The following is a 20375-nucleotide window of genomic DNA, read 5'->3' on the forward strand; positions in this document are numbered from 1 at the left end:
ATACAATGCAAGGAAGGAAAGAAGTCTCGGTCTGAAACATTTACATCCAGTGTGCACCAGATGAGGGAGCTAAACACATCACCATCTGGGAGTTGCTGATTCCCTGGGTAAAACAGAAAGGCCTGAAATAGCAGCAAGTAGAAGTATTTCACACTCTTACAGAAATTCAGTAACTTCCATTGCCTTTCGATTTTCAAGCATACTACTATTAACAGTGTTGTGCTTCACATGAAGCAAGAACTTTCTCTTCTGCAACCACTGGTTAAGAAAAAATAGCAGCATAATCAGAAAGGGACATTTTGCAGATTCAAACAACCCTGCATACAGATTTTACACAAAGTAAGTTTTCACACAATCCACTTACTTCACAGAGAGAACATACTGCACAAAGAAATGTTCTAGCTTTGTGATGTGAGGGATGGTCTATCTCTCAGTGCACTATTTTTGCCATAAGAGTAATTCAAAAGTTTTAGAGCAGTCCTGTTTAACTCTTGGAAAGAAAGACCATTTACATAAAGATATTATTAAACTACTGCCAGAAACATCTGGCATAGATTGATGGATTATGATTGATAAAGAATGCTTAATCATTGAAGTTGCCAGTTGCCTAAGTGATGGTGACCTCTGCCCAATTAAACTCACCACAGACAAGTAGAGAGCAATCGTTAAACACACATGCATAAGTATGCCTGCATGCTTATGTATACATACATATATGCATGCACTTACTTTATTTCTAAAAGACTGAAACTGAAAAAAAAAAAATAAGGATAATTAAGAATAAAAAACCCACAACAAACCAAAACTAAAATAACAGCTAAATATGAGTGGAAAGTTTTTAATGAAAAACTTTGAGATGGCCAAAAATTAAATGTACCACAACTGAGAAAGAAAAGGCAGAAATTTTTGGCTGAGAATTCACCCTATCATGGAAGCAAAAAAATATATAACTTTTTTAAAATGCAAAAAATTAATAAGTGGGAAGACGGCAAGGAAAGTAGAGAAGAAGTCTGGACTTGCAGAAAACTGAGGAGAGAAATGAAAGACAATAAATACTAATTAAATATGAACTAGCAATGGAAGTGGAGCATACTGGGAGACTAAGACATGTTCCTTGCAAAAAGAAGCAGAATGACGCTACAGTAGTCATAGAAAGGTTTTGGTTGGAAGGGACATTAAAAATCACCTGGTTCCAGCCCTCCTGCCACAGGCAGGGACACCTTCCACTCGACCAAGTTGATAAAAGTCCCATCCAACCTGGCCTTGCCCCAGGGATGGGGCAGCCACAGCTTCTTTGGGCAAACTGTGCCAGTGCCTCATCATCCTCACAGGGAAGAATTGCCTCCTAATACCTGATCTAAATCTACCTTCTTTCAGTTTAATGCCATTACCCCATGTCCTATCACTACTTGCACCTACAATGATGAAATACTTTCTAGTCCATTCATAACTGAAAAACATGTGTTAGTCATAACAGTTTAACTTAGGAGGCCCAGAAAATGAGCATTCAGGAGTCCCTAAAGAGCTGCCTAAGCAGATCTCTGACCTGATGATATTATTTTCTAATGACTTGCGAAAAATCAGAGAAATTCCCAGGGATCAGAAGAGTTCTAATGCTGGATCTGCACTCAGAAAGAGTAAGTAAGATGACTACATGCTAGTTACATTATCAGTTCTGGACAAAATAAAGAAAAACATGATAGTAGACTGACATGATAAAGCAATAAAAGACAGCACTGTAACTAGGGATTGTATGCTTAGCTTTTTAGAGCATAGATTCTGCTAAAAACCACAGCACTTCCTTCCTTGGTGGCACCTTAGTTAGCTGAAAAATGCAAATGAGTAGAGATAATAAAGTTTTGTCAGATAGTTGACTAACACTGTGATTAAAAGCTAGAATTACGGGATACTAACAGATTCACAAAATACTAAGGGCATAAAATGCACCCCTTATATGGAAGCAGTAGAAGAACAGGTTTTAAGCACAGTTTACATATTTTTACCTATGAAAGTAATTCTCTGCTCCCTTAGGTAGCTAGTTACATCAAGTACCTTTCTCCCTCTTGCATAACAGCAATGAAATGGCATAATCTCTGAACAAAGATGCTCACCTCATAATTCCAGCTGGAGGCAGCATGCAGCAACAGTCTAAACTGAAGCTGAGGAAAGAAAGGAGAGACAAAGAAGGAGAAATAGAGACAGAGGACAGAAGTAAAATGTGACCGGCATTTGAAACATTTTGGGTGGCAGCTTGGCAGTTCAGGGATGGTCCTTTAAGGCTATTCAAAGTAGAGAGAACCATGCTTTCTCGCATTAACCAAACTGTGCCTTGAAATGATGGCAAGAGATACCTATAAACAGGATGTATTTAGAAAAATAACTCTATTTCACACTGAAATTAGATTTTCTAGATAAGGGATGGAGTCCAAGCAAAGCAAAAAGGAGAACCCAATGTAAGGGAAAGACTTCAGTTCATGGGAAGAAGCCCTTGCAGGATGAAAAAAGACTCTACAGAAACCGGTTTCTCTCCATGAGACATAAGGAATGAGGTGGATGTAGACTTTACCTAGATTACCTAAACAAAGAGTGCCTCCTCCTGCAACTAGCCTGATGCTCCATTCTTTTTATCTAGACTTCTAAGGACAGCTTTTAAACTAGGTTTGTATCATAATCTGCTACTGAATCTCTCCATTGTACAGTGTTCTTAGATCAGTAATAACCTTAGTGAAAATGAAAGAATTTTGGAAGCTATGCCTTATATACCTCCTATTTATGCAAAACCTATAATGTCTTCAGAACATGTATGTAAAGCCAATGTCACATTGTTTAAAAGGAAGATTTCCATCACTCCTCTGCTACCCTAAAATATGCCATTTGAAAAATACTAAAATTTTGTAAGTTTAAGGGATTTCTGATGTCTCTTCCTCCATATATCAAGATCCTTTTCTCCACACTCTAAATTTCTAGCTACCAAAGAGACTGCTGAAATTTTAGATATGAAGAGAGCCATTAGAATTGTAAGAAATTATGCCACAAATGCATAAACTGTAAAATACTTGTGTATTTGACTGAAAACTCATGATATTCACCTCTCTTTTAATACTGTGCATACACTAGTGAGTATAAACTCTACAGCAAAAAGACACAAACATACACACACATGCAATGGCAGGTATAAAGCCTGCAGTTATCTTCAACACAGCAGTAACAGAAGAATGCACCTAAATCACAGTTATACTGCTCAGCAACACTGAAAAAAACACTCCCTCCATGAGCATGTAGGAGATGACATTAACAAATTAAAATCACTTAACCTCCCACCTGTTCTAGGATTTCCTACTTATTGCGCCATCTCCAATATAATTAACTCACAGCATCATACTGATTTGTACTTCAAACTTCCCAAATTTTGCACAAAATAGAAAATTATCTTCATTTAAAGGCCCCACGAAACACTTATCTGTCAGGAAAAAAAAAGACTTAGCAGTACTTACAGAACTGAAGCCAGTTTATAACATTTACACAGAAGACAGCCCAATTTTGGAACAGTGCCCTTCAATTTCCAAATGCTGGGAGGAAATGGCAGAGGCTAAACTGAAGAAAACTACATCTAATTTTGGAAAAAAAAACAACCCAATTTGACACTCAGAGGCAGAATACAAGTTATCCTTGAAGAACTCCTGATTCTAGATAATGCATTCCAGAAGAAAACTCAGCATGTATATTAAGATCTACAGAGGGAAAGAAAAACTTTTCACATACACCAGTTTTAGTAAAAGAGAAGTGAAATAAAGCTCACATGCAACCTTCATTTATTACCTGATTTCAAAAGCATCTTTTGCTTTGAAGCATGCTGCAGTACAGCACGGAGGTTTGGTGACCCAAATCCACTCCTAATAATCTGAGCAACTTTGTAGATCCCTTTGCTAAAATCCAGTATGAGTTTTTCATGTAAAGCAATCATTTTTCCCCCAAATTGCTGTATTTTTTTTCAAGTTCCAGTGTCTCCAAAATATTAAGGTTCTGAAAAGCTTTCACACAGTTTTCGTGTCTTCGTTCTAGTTACAAGTCTGGTAGTGGTTCTCCATATAGTAAGGAAGCTTCTGATGACACATGATAAAAGCTGAATTTTCCACTAGCTTTATTTTTACCTTGACACAGTGAGAACCAGTGAGATGAACCACAAGCCAGGGTTTGCTTCAATCGTGAACTCTCCCCTCTCACTGAAACAGACAGGCCTGAACAGTGCTAATGCAATGGCAGTGTGTGAGAGACAGGAGCTTACATTATGTTCAAGGGTTGCCAACAGAGCCACAAAGTGCAAGATGAAACCAGCATGCAGCTGCACCTTCTGGAAGGGTTCTCAGTAAGAAGAGACACTTTAGTGTTAGTACCTGGCAATGACAAGTGGAAATTTAAAACTGGAATTTGGCTTCTGAGGCTTCTGAGCCAAATGTTTCATTACTGCTAGAAGAAGAATGAATATGAGTATCAATATGAATAAAACCCACAAACCCCATCAAACAAAAAATCTCCAAAACCAAAAAAACCTCCCCCCAAAAAAACCCAAATCAAAATAAAAAAACCCCCCAACTTAAAATGTAACAATAGACACCACAGAAAGGAGTTTGATTTATAAACATTTTACAAGAACTGTACAGTATCATTACTTGAATTTAGCTTTGAGTCAAGATTACTCCATGCATGTTCTTCTTTTTTCAGAAATGACATTATGTTTGCACATATATATTGCATTCAATGACAACACAATTCTACATAAAGCCTAATATTTGAGAGTTCAGGTCTTACGATGATCACAACTGGCTTACGTGCATGCAGATTCACTCTTTACACATGCAACTGGATTCACTAGTGTAGCGAATTACATATTCATAGATTTACACATATCTTTGTTTGAAAGTCATACAGCGTATCCAAATGTGAATGGTTTGACTAGCACTGAAATTAGCTATAATAAACATAAGCATGAGAATTAACACAGAAGGAGAAATGCAGTGGTAAGGGTCATTGTCAAGCAAGTTGTGATAATGCCTGCAACAGGATTAGCCAGCAAACTATACTGAAACAATAGCTGATAGAACACCTAAAATACTTTTGCCAGTGGCACCACTGGTGCATAATGCATCACAAGTTGTGGACAATGGAGAGGTTTCCACAAAGTTCAACACCCATGCTTTCTATTCAAAATTCTGGGAAATGTGGGAGCTTGCCTTCTTTATTGAAATGCTGCTATTTCAGCAGTTGCGTACTCTAGTAGGTATGAGAAATGGAATTAAAAAACCACTGCACTATCCTCACGAATCTTCCTTGAAATAGAAGCTGAATTTTAGTAAGGATCCATAATGGCTGAATAAAATTGTTTGTCATTATACAATGTCAGCTTGAAACGAAGGTGCATTGGAAACGAGGGCAGTTTGGTGTTCCTTACTGTAAGGCAGTGGTACGAATTGAGGTAATCATGCTCCTGTTTGCTGACTGCTAGCGACCCCCAGAGCAGAGACAGCAGTGCTTCAGGAGACTGCAGTGCGAACAGACCAAAAGCCACGTGCCTGTGGAAACACGAGTTCAGATCCTGTCACACTGGGAAGCACCAGGAGGTGCCTCTCCACACGTGACAAAAGGGCCCAATGCTTCTCACAGCACTGCAGTGGCAGCCGGTCCAGATGCCCCCTCAGCATCTGCTTCCATCAGCCGGGGAAGAAAGGCCACAGAGACCTCACAACCCGTCTGAGTGAAATGACTCTTAGCGACACAAAATCCTAGTTTTTAGTGAAAGGGCATTCCATGGCCCCCTGTATGTTTCTTTATAGTCTTACGAAGCAGCAAGTTGATGCAGAGACTTTCAGTATTAAAGAGTAAAAGAAAGCCTCAAACCCTATGGAGAAAGTTTCCATAGAAGTCTGTACTTTGGGTTTAATGCCAGACCAAGATAGAAGATGAGCCTGGTATTGCAAATAAATACCAGAGAGTAATTCATTCTGAGATTTGAGGACCATTGCCCTTGCATTTGGAATTTTGGAGAGCCTAATAGCATTTACCAAACAAATAGTGTTCAGAACTGCCCAACTGCTATTAGCAAAAGGTTTTCACTGGGCAAGGATGAAAGACAAGAAGGTGAGAGCAAAGACAAAGAAACTGATGTCATAGTATGTCTCAAATCAGGGACTGAAATAGTAAATTAATCTGCAACTGCTGGAAGAGAAAAATACCCCTCCTCAGATCCTGCTGACCTTAGATGATTTAGTTTGCCAACAGTTACATTCCCGAGGGGAGAAGCATCACTGAAAACGTCAGGAGGAATTGCTGTTCAGGCTCAAACACCTTCTCCAATACTGGTTACATAAGAAAGATTTTAAAAGACTACACTATTCATGGAAAAATATGAAAGAGATTTAAGGTTCAGTGAATGTGACACATCGTTACAAGTGGCTTAATAAATCTGTCTACTATTACTTGCCTTTTATTTTTATGATATGTCGTCAATCGGGTAGACTGTGGACTCAGAATACCACAGAAGCCTTGGCAGCCAGAGGAGACTAGATCCAGGAGAAACGAAGAGAGGTGAAGACTATACGAGCACTAGAAAAAGAAATGGTCTAGTCCACCAACACTATCAGCTTTCGGGCTCACAAGAAGCCCATTTTCATGGAGGCAGAAAAATGTCTGTGAGTCAAGATTTATTGAGATATGAATGACACCAGAGCTACGAAGAGCACAAGCAAACGATGCCTTCTGGTGACCTTAACATGACTGGACTATAACTGGGAAGCTGGATGGAAATGCTGCCAATTCTAAAATCCTTCAATTCTATGTGGCCAGCACAGCCTACTTCTTCCATTGGCCAGTAGGTGTTGAGTATGAACCAGAAGACAAAGTGACAACTGCATTCAGATGTCCTCTCTCAATAGTACGGTGCAGACTTTAGCCACAAAAGGTAATACAGATCTGTACTGAAAAAAATGGTTTATCACACCAGCAGTTGCTCTTTTTCGTTCATCAATGCAGAAACACCTGAATAAAGCAAAACGCTATTCCTAGGACATCTCAGTGACAACATCTGACCCTCAGGGATAAACAGTACTCTCTTAATATGCTTCATATAGCTTTTTAAAGCATCCATATTTCTGCTGTGATTCTACATCAGTAATAGAGAATGATAAGAACTTTTCCAAGGGGCTTATTCCAAAGGATGACGACTAAGGGAGTTCTCATCAGCATGACCTTCTGAACTCCAGTCAGTCTCAGTTTATCATCCAAAATGCAAAACATCTTCAGAATCCTCTACATGAGGTAGGTACTGATAACACTACATATAAGCTTGAGAAAGGGCATTTCAAATTGACTTTTGTAGAAGAATGTACACAACTGGTTATAACATATGTGCCACTGAAGAGAATAAGGACAGGCAGGACATCTTCCAGGAGGACAAATGTGTATGTATGTTCTGACTGTGCCATTTATAGTCCAACCCACTGAATCCAGGAGGGTTAGAATTTATATTGAGGGTTACTTCATTTTATCCTGGCTACACATATGTTAAAAAAGACATAGTAATCTGTCTAAATCAATCCTGTAACTGAGACAAGTCAAATACTTTGCCTAGATTCTTTCCAGGGTTATCAGCACATGCATGCAAGCAATGATCTGATTGATAAAATATCATGTGCACAGTGAGTATGCAGGAAGTTTAGGGGGCCAGGAGAACTAATTCCTCTCTTGCACCACCTGCACTCTCAGGACTAAGGAGAATAAGGGGTAACAACTATGGAACAGAAGGGAAAGAAGCCCAGGCAAAGAAAATAATCTAGATGGCAGAACTAGACAGAATAAAGCTTTGATTTGGTATAGAAAGTCAGACTTTCTAATGCACCAATTCTCCAAAAAGAAATCTGGGTCTCTTTATTGTTTGCTGACACAAAAATGAATGTTTGTCACAGAGCTGCTGCCTTAATCAACAAATAATTCCTCTAAGGCAAAACAAAATGAAAGTGTGGAGAGAAAGAAAAAAAAGATGATGGTGTCTGGCTTGAAGAAGGCTTAAGCTGCACACATAAGCAGAAAAATAAAACCATCAAGCAACATAGTGCAGAGTACTATATTCCTTTATAATAGTTTAATAATTTTAATAGTGACTCCTAATCATGTTTCACATTTATTAATTTAATGTTTCATGAAGTCCTATTTCTATCTTCTTTTGAAAGGGAAGTGATACTGTCTGTACAGAGAAGGAATTCTGTACATAATATTCTATCAGAATAAGCTTCAGTAACTTTATGAATTATGAGCTGTCAGGCACTTTTCTCATCTGCTACAGAATACACTTCTTAGAAATAGGAGCTATAATTAAGACAACAGATGTTCTTTGTTGGCTTCAACTGAAGCACAGATAATTTTTAAAAAGCAGCTTGTAGTTAAGACTGTTGTAAAGACAGTCTTCTGCTTCCCTCTATGGGTGAGCTTTTGCAATACTCCTTTTCAAACTAGGATTTGAATTTAGGTTTTGAAATGGCTGCAACTATTTACAATTAGTGTTAACATAATTAGAGAAATGAGCAGCCCTGTTCTGAGGAAAAATTGCAAGTCTTATGAAAATTAACCATGTTCAATATTCTGGCATGCAGTACACTGCACTATAATGCCATACATAATGCATGAACTGTTTTGCAAAAGAATCTCTCCCCAGAACACAAAGGAAAGATGGGAAACCACCCGGTTATTCAACTGTTCTTTCAAAGAGCTGTGAGAGAAGCAGAAACAGTAAAGTAAGAAATAAGCAAGAATGTGGAAAAAGATGCCTTTCTGTTTCTAAGCAAAGGAGGCCACTCAGTAAGCTGAGGAGCACAGAGGGGGCCCAGGACAGACACCCCTGGAGCTGAACCCCAAGCATGCTGGCACTGGGGCTTTGACACCACCAGTCTCTGGGAGAGGTGCATCTCACCTCCTCTCTGCTGTCTAAAGCACAGGGCGTGGCTAGAGGCTTCACAAGCTCTTCTCAGGGGTGGCAGACTGATGTGTAATTCCCTCTTACCCCTCCTTCTCAGAGATCACCCCAAGCCCTGTGTGACATTCAGAAGCACAGCGGGTAACAGTGTTCCTACAGTCCCTAAGGGCATCACTTTAAATGGAAGAGCAGGTTAATGTCTCTAAACAGAATGAGCCAGCATGGTCTCAGAGTGTGACTGAGGACAGAGAAAGAAAATATTTTAATGAGCCAACACCTATTTTTTTGTGTATTGCTGATGTCTGCAGGTTCCCTGCCAACAGTTTTCAGTCAGAGAGATATTTACAAGATGAGAGGTAAAACGTGTGTAGGTACCAAGTTACTGCATCCCCACAAGCAAGGAGATGATGACAGAGGTCACAGCAAGGGAGGGACAGGACAGGGTCAACCAAGAAGCTGGACCCAGTGAAGTGCAAACCACTGCATCTTATATTCCCTTCTCATCCTTCAGGATTGCTGCCCCAGTGCTAGAAAAGAGCCACGCTCTGCAAGAATTTGAGTAATTCTGCCCAATTCTCCTCAGACATACTAACTGGCAACGAAAAACTCACCATTCCAGCTTCTGGCAGTGGTTTGACATAAAACCACATATTATATCAAGAAAGAAAACACGAGACTGAATATTCAAGTGTAGTGTGGATGGTGCAGGTGTGAGGACAAACAACATGTTCCACAGGCAGCTACATCTTGTGACCTACTTACCAGGTTCTCAGTGCAACCTTCAGGGTTACTGTTATCATTAAACATCCAGATTGCAGGACCGGGAAGTCCTTACCAGAATCAGAACAAACCTGTGATAGTTCTCAACAAACAAAACCTCCCTTACAGGTCTTATTAACTATGCAGTCTCTTAGAATTGATGCCAGCTGCCTTACGACAAACTCTGCCTCATATTTCCCAAGCATATTAAAGCCATGATACTCTATTAATTTCTGAACTCTAGACTTTTTTTTGTTAAAAGAAACAGTGGAACTCTAACAAAAGCATAATTTATTTTAAAGAAACTATACACAAGATAATACATTTACATTGTATTTCACTACAGGCACTCTACAATGAATCAGCATCAAAGCTCCCCCTGTCTGATGCTGGCTATACGACATAGACACATAAACAAAACTACATTAAAAGAGCATCAACACCATAAGGTCAAGCACTCAAAACTTAAGCCAACAAAGAACTAAGGCTGCACGTGCAACTTCAGATCCTGCTTTCATCTCTTTCCACATAATGACATAGTATTTTTCCCACTAAATTACCTTGCCCATTTCAGCACACAAAGCCTAGTGCTCTCAATGGAGAGAACCCAGATGGAAAGCTGAGGTATTTATTACCTGGAACGTTATCCAGATTGTAAAAGGACACAAGGTTGTCCAATAGGCTCACATTCTCCTGTTTACTTTCCTCTTCAGACCTGATTTTTTTATTACCTCTTTTCAACTCAGCTTCCTATGCAAAAGTACTTTACAGCGTATACTTGAGTTCTTTCTGTGAAGCGGTGAAGGAAATATGTACTCGGTTGTTCCTGGAAATCTTCATCAAAGAGAGACAGCTGCCTACCTTGCATGGGAAGGAATGATGAGGTCCATCGCAAGAGGCACTTGAAAATTTTGGTTCTGGCCAGCCACTGAAGAGTCATGATGAGATGATTTCAATGACCTCCACCAGGTAAAACTTCACAGATAGAGTTCCTCATGTGGAACTGTTTTTACCAGAAGAGCAGTGACATTTACTTTCTTCTGAATAGTTTGGCACTAACGTACTGAGATTACTAACCTCAACTCCCTTTCCACATAACCATGATGATGATTAGTAATGGTGCTCCAGCAGCATCTGCTTTTTGTAACTGAGATAGGTCTGGTGGATGGATGTTCACTGTAAGATACTGGGCATGCCAAAATTCTCTCCACAATGAGCTGTCCCACCTTGTAAAGCATCCCTGTTTCCTTTTTTTTTTACTATGAAGATGTTTCTAATGCAAGGCCTGTTAACTTGGCTTGAGAAGCATATTCTAAAACATTTTCTTTTTATTCAGTCATCGTAATACATAAAAAATCAGGACAGTATGTTGTTTTGCTCTGAAAGAATACTTTGTTTTGCTACGTTTTTACTGTGGAGAAACTAATGGGATTAAAAATGGCAACAACCCCCCTCAAACTATCCACAGACAAGCATCTAGAGGAAAAAATAAGCTCTTCACTACTGCAAGAAAAAGATAAAGTGTATTACAGTGCTTGAGAAGTCATGTTGCTTAGATCTGGAAGATTTACATAAAAGTACTGGCAGAGGCTGCTGACAGATAAAAGCCAAAACCAGCTCCTTCATCTTTTGGGAATTATGGGAAACATTTGTAAGTACACAGAAAGTTAAAAATAATGAGTTTATAGCAGTCACCCAGAAAAGAAAAATGCAAACAATGGTAACAGCAGTCCAGCATCGGAAGGCTTTTTTATTCTGGAAACTAATGTATTTCGAATCAAGCCTTTGTCCTCATCTTAAAAAAAAAAAAAAAAAAAAAAAGAAGGAGACAGAAAAAACCCAATAGCTTAGGGCTCTAGCTGCAGCAACAGAAAAACAGCAATGCTGAAAGACAGTCTTGTAAGAAAGTAAAACTGGGCTAACCCTTACAGCCATTAAACCATGGCTGATCTGACATACACAGAAAGAACCTTATTAGGAAACTCCTGAACTAGATTAACAAAGAGTAAATCCCACCACCATCTTTAATTTCAAATGAGGGAAAAAACTCCTCTAAATCTGTATGTAATAAGATTTTTTTAACCGTATCATACACCTAGCAAGATTTCTCTGCACAGTAATGTCAGTGTTGATTTCCCATCCAAGTGTATTCTCACACTATCGAGATGCTGTACAAAAAGCATGCCACAGAATATGAAGTACATGTGCTAAACGCCTGAACTTAAAGACCTCTCTTCCATAAACCACTGTTTGCTCACACTCCATTGCTGAAGTAACATTAATTTAGACCTTAGCAGTTAAAGTGGTGAATGAATTTCATGGAGCTTTACAAAGCAGTCAGGGTTTCAACTGCCTGGCTAACTGCGACTGGACAAAGACCTTCGCTTGTGTACTGTATAGCACGTTGTATTGTGGAAATTCTTACTGTGCAAAATCTGTTTATAGGAAGTGTAAAAAAAAAAATTTGAAAATAACAACGAAGATGGTCATAATGAAAAGCTAGTATGAAAAACTGGCTATGGTTTTACATCACCATCAGCAAGTTAAAGATTAACTGATGTCAGGATAAGGAGGTAAGGAACAGGATTTTAGCCTTCATTGGAAGTATTCATTTGTGACAAGACTAAAAGAAAGAGCCAAAGCCTCTCTTTAAGAAAACCCACACATAATTCTAAGCACTTCAATTTGGAGAAATCCTTTTGCAACTTCATGCAACCCCACAGTGTTAAACAGTTCTATGAGGTCTAAAACAAAGAAAAACGTGTCTCTCTTGAAACATGCAGTGTGTGTTTCCCTGTGATATTTAACTCAGGTGGATCAAGTGAAAGCTGCTATTACAGAGAACAAGCCAGGGAGGCAGGTCTTTTTATGTCCTCTACAGAAACTCAAGAGGACAGCAAAAAGCACTCTGACTTGCTGCTTCCCTCTTGCCTCTGCCACCAGGCAGCTGCCCTACACTGGCCTACTCCAGCACAGGGGAAAGTGCTGCTAATGTTCTCTGACTTCCCTATAGAAAATTCATGGCGACCAGGATCAATGCTCAAGTTGACTGCCTCTGAGCTTAGGGGAGTACTGAATGTATAAATGACCATGCCAAGAAATACTAATCTGTTGAAGCCAAGTAATACTACTCTGTTGAATATTTAAGCGCTGCAAATGCACACAGCCTCTACAGGTCACACACATAAAGAACCTGAAACAGTTTTTCCACCATCCTGTTCCTGCCAAGATAATTAGCTAGTCTTCTAACTAACCCATCCATATCTGAAAATATAATGGCACTATCTATCTATACATCTATTTCCACATATGTACAAACAGAGCTTAAAGCTACAGACATTCCGTTGTTTCAGAATGTTGATTATAGGATGCAATAAAGAAGTAAAAATACATCCCTGACTTGCACAAGATGTGACCAAACATGTGAAAAGGTCTTCCAGCTATGACTCACTAAGAAATGGGTGGAGGTTTGCAAGGCTGAAAGGCGGCTGGCTGGAAGGATTAAGCCTTCTTCTATGCTGGCCAGCAAGGACTGGGAATTGGCTCCTATTCTGTCAAAAGGCTAGGTATATCCTAGTTGTTTTCCTGCTACCCTACTGGGGAGGGGGAGGAGAGAGGGAAATAAAAAAAGGGAATTTTTACACGTCAAATCTTTTATTGAGCTCCAGAGGAATCTCTTGGTCATCTTGCCAAAACAAAGAACAGGAGTTACCTTTATTTGACCCTACCAGAAGGAGACACCTCTTTCTTGTTTCATTTTACCTTTGTCAAGGAATTTATTTATTTATTTATTTCAATGTGGGCCATGCCAAGAAGTGAAAGGATGTCTCACTTAACTCCCTGATGCAGAATTGTTTCTAAAAAACAGTTCCCTGTTGAGAACAGAAGGAAGAGGAATGCATTCATTTTAAATTGACCTGATTTTGGCTTATGACTCTGGTTTTGAGTGTAGTTCACAGGAACTGCCTGCTACATCAGAACAAGCATTTTTCAACCTATCTCTCCTTCTAATTTTACCCTTCCAAACTTGTACATGAAGCTGGAAGAACTTGAATTTTAATTAGTTCAGCTGTGGCATCTTCAGAGAATTTTACTGAGGCTTTTACAAGATAAAGCTCCTCAAAAATGGTAGATGCAGCAGACAGCTGGTTGACTCTGGTGTAACTCACCCGAGCTCTGCTACGCTACCACAGGAATCTAATTCTTGCAGGACTCAGAACTGCTAAACAGGAGCTGGCCACCTCCCAGAGAGTTATAATATTTCATGGTAAATGTGCCCCTAACAGCCTCTTTTAGAGAGATCAGTATGAGCAATCATCTAAATCTCAGTCTTGTTTTAAGAGAAATGCTTCTTGTTTATCATTATTACTTTTAAATAGCATTTTTCTTAATGTCTCAGGGGAGCTTACCCTTCTGCTTCTCTTTTTTTTTTTTTTTTTTGTGTTTCACCACATCAGTCAGCTTTCTACCAAGCAGCTTCCCACATTTCAAAACCTTGCTCTCAGACTGAGAAGTCTTAGGAGACAGAGAAGGAGGCTGGTTATTCCAGTGCCAGGGACCAAATGACTTTTCTAATCTGTTCTGCCTAAGGTTGTGAAGGAACCCAGTTTGAGTAAGAAGGTGCGAGGCCACAGATGCAGACTCCTCTAAACACACATACTCAACTTCTTTGGCTGTTGCTTCCAAAGGCTTGTAGGGTAGTTTAGTTCTAAACTGACACACACAAAGATTGGGTTGATTTTTGTTTTGCTTTGGGGTTTTCCTTGTTTGGGTCCTGTCCCACATAGCTACATATAATCAAATTACATGCAGAAATTTAACATGTACTAGGAGTCAATACTGTAGTCTTGCAACAGGCTAATCAAGTCTAACGACAAAGTTTCAGAGCCAATTAGAGTGCCCACTTGTGCCACAGCCTGACTGTATTCTGAAAAGTTTCAAAGCAAGCTGCTTGGTTGGTTTGATTTGAGTCAGAAAAATAAGCATGGATTAAAGATTTCTGACAGGCTGCAAACAGGTGACCAAATCTTACTTAACATGACAGAAAACTCTGTTTTCCAAAACATTAAATTCATATTGAAATGAAAGAACTTCATGCTTTTACTTCTGCATGGCTATCAACTTGAAACCAACAGAACAAATTGGAACCACATTTAAGTCTACTTTTCCCTGTTGACTTTATAGCTTCCCCATGCTTTCTGTGCATTACACATTCTCTCTCTCAGTATTTGGTCTCCTTCAGGCATCGTGTAATCCTGCCAGTCAAAGAGCTTTGCTTTTAATAAGTAGATCTGCCAACTTAAACACCAGTCTCCTAAGGCAATCAAATAATGAAACACACATGTATGTACTTGCACATAATCTGTCAAATGCCTCTCTAGCCCACTACGAATGATTTTTGCAATTTGGGGTTTTCATAGGAGCATGCATTCATACACTTGGGGTTTTCAATGATCAAATGCTATGGTTCTTCAGAGTCCTGCGTCTTGCTTGTACTTACAAACCCAATGACCATTGCAATTTCTGTATCAGAATCTACAAGACACGAAATATGAAAAACCTAAAACCTCAAAGGTTGTGCAGACAACTTCATCTAAAGCAAGCATATCTTTCAATTTCTTCAATCTGATGTAGAGGTCTAATGCAAGATTCCTCCACTGCAGAACACTCTTCTCATGTTTTGAGTTTGTCTGGAAAGTTAATGAGTAACCATGCCAGGTGTCAAGAGTATTCTTCACACCTCCCCCATTAACCATCTATCATCCACACTGAAGCTGCCTTGATTTCCACTTTCTAAACTAGTATTTCCCAGAAGAGGAATGTAATGTGGGATGTTAGCAACAGAGGAATACAGAAAAAAAAACTTTTATCACAGTAGGATGAAGTTGCACTGCCACACCTTTTAATTAAATAAGGTTGTGTTTTACAGCATGGTGGAGTGATGATGGTAGCGAAATCAAGGAAGCAAGTTAATGATTTGCATTAGAAAACTAAAATCAAGTTTCGAGGATTGTAATTTATTACTTCATGCCATCATTTGCACAAATTCTTGCACTGTGAATAACTATGACAATACAGTGAAAAAAGCAAAACTACTAGTGATGCACCATAAAAACCTAAAACATAAGGTACATAGAATGTGCATGGCCCTGTAATTCACGTTTCTACTGCTTTACATGTACATGCTTTACATGTACAATAAAGTACTGAGAACTTGAAAATTTGAATTCTCAGAATCTAGAAACAAGTGAGAACACTAAATTATGTCACGACATCTGTTGAATCTGTTTACCCACATTCTAGCAATGCTTTTGCATTTGGTTTTTATGTTTGGATTCTAGCTGGTGAAGCTGGATGATGCAGGCAGAGGTATGCCAGAAAGATCTATTCTGCAAGGAATTGTCTTGGACATCAGGCATTCAGTAACTGAAGCCAGCCGTAGAGTGAGCAGATGGTACTCCCTCCTCATGATGAGTAATGTCTTGCACTGTCAAACCTAATGCAATTCTCATTCCTGGTTTTAGTTATCTCAATGAACATTTAAGCATTACAGTTAAGAGTTAAGTTTTTTTTTTAAGTTAACTTCCGTCCCCAGATTCAGCTTTTTTAAGCATTTTTCCACATGACCTCCCTATTACAAAGAGAATAACCTTAAACTCTCTTGAACCAGTGGTTATTATTTTAATTGCCTTTTTGGTCTACCTCATTCCTCACAGGAATTATGATCCAACCTTTGCTCACAACAGTGTCCCGAAGATGACTTGGTATTTGTGAATAGGAAGTTCAATGAAGCTGTTATCATCAGCCACATTACTCAAAAGAACAGAAGACACAATGAAGAAACCTGTTTCCAGGCAGGTATCTGAAGGTTGTAAAGAAAAGGATTAAGACCACAAACTAGACAACCAGAATGAAACAATTCTTATTCAGTGAAGACCGCAACGATGAATGAAAGAGTAAGTGGGAAAAGGGGTCAGGTGACTGTGTAATTAAAAACTGTATCAGATGGCATACACTACAAGAAGGTATACTTGCACGTACAGACACAAGTTGTAGATGCATAGTTTTGCAATCTTAAAAATGTTCTCCTACTATAGAGTGTAATTTACTGTATATATATGCACATACACCAAGGTACTAAAACTCTGTATTTATCATAAATGCAGAAATGTGTTACAATAACAGAATACAGAATTACGACTGTCACCATATAATTTCCTCAATTATAAGAAACCCTCATTACCATCACACTAGTTACCAAAACAGGCAGTCCTAACAAAAACCACAGCCTTGCCAAAGGATCTAGGAACATGGGGCAAATTTTTCAAATGCATTTTTTCAAATTTAAGAGGATTGAATACAATGGAAGAAGATAACTTGGTGAAAATAATCTCCATACTGTCATCGTCAAATGCAATTAAATGTGTGTGTCCCCCAAATAAAGACCTATCTATCACTAAATTTGCAATTCTTACTAGATAATGGAAATACACATGGCTAAAAAATTATCTACATGACTACTAAAGGGAGAACTTTGGACTAATTAGGAACATGCTCCGAATTAATCTAGAAATTATGAGCTCTGTACAGGAATTACTGAGTGAAATTCTACCCTGCATTATGGCAGGACCTCAGAACAGTATTTCCCTTCTGAGACTTTAAAATCTGTGAAAGGACAGTCACATGCTATTCTTTACATCAGTGTTTATTGTGTAATTTTTCACGCATGTTCATATTATATGCAATCTGATATACTGGAATCTCTTCAGAACAGAGCTAGCATTTGTGCTCCAAACCCTAATGGCAATGCGAACTTTGCCTGAGAGAAATGAGAGCAGTAACTGTGGAATCTACCCCAGTGCTGCTAAACCTTGACTACAGGTCTAATACTGTTTCTTCTTAAGTCAAAATGTGTCTTCCCACCAATTTACAGGAAAATAGAATAGGAGCCTGTTGCTTCTTGTATGAACATGTGTTTCAAGTAAACAAACAAACAAAAAAAAAACCCAAACAACCTCAACAAAACAACCATGTATAATATTTTCAAGAACATCAGTACTTTAAAATAATCTGATTTTTAGTTTGCATACAAAGGGATTCTGAATAAAGCATTTTAATAACAGCAGCTCACATTAACAAGCATGGGCATGTTCCATCTAAACTACCAGACATTGTACCAGTTTTAGATTGACTGGCTGTTTAGATTAAACAGACAACAAAAAGCAAAAAAAAAAAAACCAAAAAAAAAAACACAACCCCCAAGCATTCTCATCTTATTGGTGTGTTCTTACTGTGTCATAATAAAACCCTAGATATTTGTCTTAGAGGAAACATCTGGAGAAAAAGCTTAACAGTTGGTAACCATCTTCCCCTTTTTTGCTAAACTGTACATCCAACTCAAAGTCCTACATCTTAAATCACTGGGAAAGGCACACACAGCCCACTCTCCTTTTCAGTGCAAGTTTTAATACTAAAGATATAAGAGACTTCATCACTATGAGAATGGTCCAAAGCAGTGATTAGCATTACACAGAACAGATGAGCACCAAATGTTTCTTTAGCAGAGTTCTCCCAAAAGCCAGGAAAACTGGCTAAAGTAGCAGAACTTCATGCTAGTCGTTCTGTAATAAACATTGTTAAACCACTGATTTTCTAAATTCCCCCAAAAAGTGTCCTGATAATACTAGGATTGTGAAAGTCTCTCATTTTACATAAGGGGCTGCAGTTTACTCAGACTACCAGAAGGGTGATGGAGTTGTCAGCACTAAATTTGACCCAAGAGGAAGTTAGAAAAACATGAAAGTGGTGGGGAGTGCACACTAGTCTTTCAACCAATAGTAATAAATTATAAATACAGCACAGAAAAGAGAATTCAAACATTTATCCCTCTGTGCCCATAAGGACCCTTCACTGAGTGAGCAGAGGTCCTTTATTTCCAGCTATTTAAGATTAAGTTTTTGCTACTTGCTGTTTTGAATTTGCGTTCCTAACGCTTTCTCTGTTGACCAAGCAAGATTGCAAGGAACACTATAAAACCCCTTTATCTTCAGAACTGGCCTGCTCTGGAGCTAAAGGTCTCCTTAAATCTTTCTCTCCATAAGAAAATTGCTTATGTAGGCTAACAACTAGGCATGCTATTCTGGCTTCAGAACAATGGGAGCAGATTTGGACTGGCAAGAATAGATTCTAAATTATACTCCAACATCTGTACAGATCCAACTCCAAAGTACCCAAAATAACTTGCTTCAAAATGTCAAGGGATGATATTTTCTAACATTTCTCTCAAGGGAATGGCTAATTTGCAAACAGTGCAATAAATATCAAATGAAGAATGAAGGACTATCACAGCCAAGAGGCACAAAGCCTGGTCAGCCAAGAGCGTCCTGTTTCAGAGGAGCTCTTAAAGGGTGTTGACCCCTCAACAGAAGACACCCCCTGCTGGTGGAGATGGGAAAACCAGAGGAACAGATCGCACCTCACTGCACTACATGGTGGCCTGGAGCCTCACAGCCCTTTACAGACCACAGCAGGGCAGTTGCCCGTCGAGTGTGAACCAGTCACCTAGGAGGAAAGTGGGATGTGATGGAGGGTTTTGCCATGGCCTCACCTATGCCAAGCAGCTGCGTCTCAGTGAGGAGACAACTCAAGGCTAAGTCCATAAACACAACAGATGTTTCTGCATCTCCATCCAAGCACAGCACATGAAAAACTGCAAATTAGCACTAGATGGGAATGTGTAGTCACAGGGTTGAACACCACATGCTAGTAAGAAAAGGACTGCAAATCCTGTCCTTAACTGCTTATTTCTGGAATGTTCCTGGATAGAAAGATAACAAAGCCAGACACAGCTGTGCAGACTTATCTACCACTGTGCATAATTAGTGGTTCCACTCATTAATTTCCTATTTAGGCACTTTGGTCTACCTCCAGCCAAAAACAGCTTAGGAAGAGGGCTTGGAAATTAAAAGGTAACTTTCAATTAAGACTTCCCTTTTGAGACAGTCTACTGGAGAAGCCATAGCACACCTTGAAATACGGATCTGCCATGTCTGATACCATTTAAAAGTTTCTTCACCAAGAATAATCCTCCATGATTATCTGCTACCTACTGGTCTTGTCCAAGCAGGATGAGGAGATCTAGGAAGCAATTGGTGACAGCACTGAATTTTATTTTCCTAAACCCAACAAATAAATTAGACTGATATATCTGTAAACATGACATAAAAAACTTGTGCAGACATGCTTCGTGGGAGGTACTACCCCTCCTCAGACTACAGATCTCAGGTTGCACTAGTCTCCCTTCCTTCCCAGCTGGTGAGCAGGAGGCAATGGACAAGAATGCTTGGACATGCCTCATCCAACACATCTCATCCCAGGGGGCAGAAAAAGGAGGGAAGAGACCCTTTCAATTACACCAACCTGATGTGTTTAAGTGGAATAGTTTGGCATTTGGCCAGTATCTTCACATTTTTAAGTGTCCCTGTTTTTTAGAAGGAAGCATCAAAACATAGAATACAGAAATTTATACGGAAACTCAATTCAAAAACAGAACAAAAAAAGGCAAAGAAACCATAGGGAAAAATCAATTTCATCTGTGCCTGGCCTATTTACTGAAAAATACAACAGCTGCTGAAGAGCTTCTGGAAGCTGAGTG

At 39.1% G+C, this 20375-nt stretch overlaps 1 protein-coding gene across 1 annotated transcript in view; it reads right to left on the reverse strand.

The window, feature by feature from the left end:
• The window catches only part of PIK3R1 (phosphoinositide-3-kinase, regulatory subunit 1 (alpha)), a 50483-nt gene that overhangs the window by 23047 nt on the left and 7061 nt on the right, over positions 1-20375 (reverse strand). The gene's annotated exons all lie outside the window — the stretch shown is intronic.

Source organism: Nestor notabilis, unplaced genomic scaffold (assembly GCF_000696875.1).
Source record: "Nestor notabilis isolate BGI_N333 unplaced genomic scaffold, ASM69687v1 scaffold29078, whole genome shotgun sequence".
Lineage (NCBI taxonomy): Eukaryota > Metazoa > Chordata > Aves > Psittaciformes > Psittacidae > Nestor > Nestor notabilis.